The sequence below is a fragment of the Manis pentadactyla genome, chromosome 3, assembly GCF_030020395.1.
Source record: "Manis pentadactyla isolate mManPen7 chromosome 3, mManPen7.hap1, whole genome shotgun sequence".
Taxonomy (NCBI): Eukaryota; Metazoa; Chordata; class Mammalia; order Pholidota; family Manidae; genus Manis; species Manis pentadactyla.
In genome coordinates, this window is record NC_080021.1 from 28025367 (window position 1) to 28029508 (window position 4142).

The following is a 4142-nucleotide window of genomic DNA, read 5'->3' on the forward strand; positions in this document are numbered from 1 at the left end:
GAGGGTGAGGGGGAAAAGCCAGGGCCAATATGTTGCTGAGGCCACTGCCCAAGGGATCAGCTTCTCCCATATTAAAGGCCTACCCGGTTGTAATTAAAAAAATAAAAATTACAGCCAACACAGGTTCCTCAGGGGGAATGGGTATAGCAATTAAGAATAAAGTGAAAGTTTCATGTACCACATAACCCTACTGGGGCAGGCATGATAGAGAGGTACAATGGTTTGTGGAAATCTGGTCTGAAGTTGGACACCAATTGTCTACGGGTCTGGTCAGTTCATTTATGGCAGTGCTACGGCATTTGAATGAGAAGTCCCAAAAGCCCAAAAGAAGTCCCTTGAGCCCTACGGACATGCTAACACACATTGTAGCCTCTCCTATACTACTGTATGTGTATACCAAAGACGAGTTATTAAACCAGGATATGGCCAGCAGAGCAACATCCTGCTGCCAGCCCCAGCTGCCTTAAACTCTGAAGACTCTGTTAAGTGGATGTGGCTCTGAACATTTTGATACATGGACCAGTGATGGCTGACACTTTTAAACCTTGGAGAAAAGACCGGAAGCTGGTCTCATGCATGTTCCTGGAGTAAAATCAGAGTGGCCCCAAAGATCACAGTAGCATACCCAAAACTTCTGATAGGTAAGAGCATCTTACAGGGATGTTTTGTTTTTTCTTTATGGCCAGTGTATGTACCTCCTGAAGCCCTATATATTGACTCATCTGTAACTCCCACAGGGAGGGGGTGAAGGTCTGGTATACTAGACCAGGACGAGATCCCATTTCTGCTACTGTCCTATCACAGGACCACTCTCTTGAATGCATCCTACCTGATGGACAAGATTTGTCTATGCTTGTGTCATTAAAGCATGTATCTTGTTGCCCTTAAGGTTACTCCCTTCCCTGCGGCCTGGACCCGCCCCCTGTCTGTAGCTGCCATGTGATGAATTCTTTGAACTCTCTACCCGTTCAGCTACTGACCACCTGTGGGATGGGTGAGCTATGGACTTGATCTGCATGGGACTCTGAACCTAGCTGAATCCTTCAGCTAGAGGATTATCATGATTTTATTTATTTTGCTAATGTATGTTATTATTCTTGTTACAATGCTCTGTTTTCTTTCAAAGGGGCCATTGCAGAAAATGGGGAATGAGTAGATAGTGAGGCAAGATTTCTGGAGGGGTGGGTTGTAGGTAAAATTGCATATTTCTGGAATCTCTCACATGGCCTTAGTGCATCTCCATATCAATTGGTGTTTCAAAGGGGTGGAGAGAAGTAGCCCATCTATCAAAAGGTAATTACAAGGGTGAGCAAGAACATATCTGGGCAGAGAGGTTGAGTGGGGTCCCTCTTTTTATAGCTGGGTCGCAAGAAACGCGGGTGAGCAGAAGTGGTTGACTGCTTGAGTGCAATAAACGGTTTCTCCCACTTTATTTCTCCCTTTGACTGATTTGGGTTTCAAAGGTATTTTGCCCTGGGATTTTTCCCCCAGAGTTATACAGGATAAAATGAGGAAAGTTCCCTACTGGTCCTAATTTTCAATGACTAAGATGAACATGAGATTTTTCTCCTTAATCACCATATGCTTTTAATGTAGTGATTTACAATAATGTATTCTGAAAAAGTAAACTTGAAATTTCTAGAAATAATCTCTACTTTTCATGACATATTATCCAGAATCTTTTTTGCATATTTATTCTTAATAATGGATATGCATTTACACATATAATGGGAAATATATATAGTTTTACCTTTATTTTTGAAGTACTTGGAACTGTAATTTTTCTTCCTTAAAATTAATGTTCTATAAAAATAGTCAATTGGATTTCATCAAAGTTTAAAAATTCAACTCTTAAAAAACACTACTAGGAATATCAAAAGGTAAAACAGACTATTGACCAGGAGAAAATAATCATAAGGTATTTATTTGAACAGAACTTGTATTCAGAACAGGCAAAGAACCTCAAACCTTAGTTATAAGCTAGCAAACAATTCAAATACATGTACAAAACTTTAAACAGAAAGTTCATGAAACAATATGTATTTATGGGTAGAAAAAAGCTCATGAATAAAGTACAAATTTGTTAGTAATTAGATCTATCCAAGTTAAAACTATAAAATACCAGTTGGAATATCTAAAATTAAAAGGCATGCTCAACTCAAAATGGGATTGAACACTTAAACATAAGACCTGAAACCATAAAACTCCTAGAAGAAAACATAGAGAAAGTGTTCCTTGGAGTAGGTCTTGGCAATGATTTCTTAGGTATTACATCAAAAGCATAGGAGACAAAAGCAAAAATAAACAAGTTGATCTACATCAAACTAAAAAGCTTCTGCACAGCAAAGGAAACAAACAACAAAGTGAAAATTCAACATCGGAATGGAAAAAAAATATTTGTAAACCATATATACGATGAAGGGTTAATAATATATAAGGGACTCATACAACTTTATAGCAAATAAATTAAAAAATGGCAAAGGGCTGAAAAGATATTTTTCCAGAGAAGACAGTCAAATGACCAACAGGTATATGAAAAGGTTCTCAACATCATTAATCATCAGGAAATGCATATCAAAAGTGCAGTGGAACATCACATCACAGTTGTTAGGATGGCTATTATTTAAAAAGTCAAAAGCTAATTATTGGCAAGGATGTGGAGAAAAGGGAACTTTTGTGCACTGTTAGTGGAAAAAACAAATTGGTGTAGTCACCAATAATGACTTATGGAAGTCAGTGTATTATATGATCCAGCAATCCCACTTCTGAGATATGTAAAAGTAATAAAATGTTAAAGAGATATCTGCACTCTTATGTTCATCGCAGCATTATTCACAATTGCCAAGATATGGAAACAACATATCTGGCATTATTCTTTAACACTGATAATCTTAAAATACTTGCAGAATTTTTACGCTGCCATTCATTTAGACTTATTGCATAACTTCTATGCTTGCTTTGGGACTACTTCAAGATGGAAGATAGAAGAGAAAGTACATTTTCTGCTTAGGGAACAATATCTCCTGGATCTATGTCATAGTCTACCAAAGATGAAATAAACAACTACCTTCAATGGTTCCAGAAAATTACACAAAGGAGCAATGGTTGATACTAGCAGAGTAGAATTAGAACATATAAGACATGTGACTGCTGGTTTCTTCTACTCCAGAAGCTACAACTGTGGTTGGTGGTAAGCTTAACCAATCAGCCCTATACAGTAAGCAATACTGACTGAACTTTAGAATTACTTAGTAAGCATTTAAAACCTAGAGGGCACTGAGCAACACTCACAGAGACTGTGATTTAATGGGTCCATGTTGGATCCAGGTATGGGTATAAATAAACTAGAAAGGATTCTAATGCCCTGCTATGTTTGAGGACCACTGAGTTAAAACAAAAGACTGGAGAGTATAAAATGGAATTCCATTACTCTTTCCTTTTTTCAGTCTACTTCCAGTATTTTGGCCACTCCCTAACACCATACCCCACCCTCCTTATGGGAAAGGTATAGTCTATGACTGGGAAGATAAAATGAGGGAACTAAGAATTCTTAATGCAGCCCCTTCTAAATTTGCTTATCTTTTAAGTAACCTGTCTTCCAAATTCACAAATTCTATGGTACTCTATGTGGAAAATTACCAAGTAGGCCTTATTTTGCAAGAGATCTGTGTGCAGAAGAGGGAAAGAAAAAAATGAAGGCTATAGATCTGGGCATATGCGATGAAGTTATAGTATAACTATTTCACCACAGGTCCTGTAATGAGTACTTTGCATGCCACTCAGATACTCCCTTCAGAACTGAAAGTGTTGCCTGCTGCTGGGTCACAGCAGAATCCTTGCAACTGTTGTTCTTAGGCAAGGGTAGTTGCTTGCCCAAAGTTACTCTTTCTTCCCAGGGATAGTCTACTTCTAATGACTGCTTGATGCCAGGGCACAAAACCTTCCCACTAGCCTCAGATTGAATGCAGCAATCTCTCTGAAGAGCCACTCCAGCTTCTGATCAGCCCTGGAACTGCCTGAGAGCCTTGTTGAAACGACACTGCAGGCCAGCTTTCCCTCTACTCAGTCCTGCTTCCTTCAGCCTCTGAAAGTTATTGTTCCCTAAAACATTCCCCACTATGCCTAAGACTCAGATTGTATTG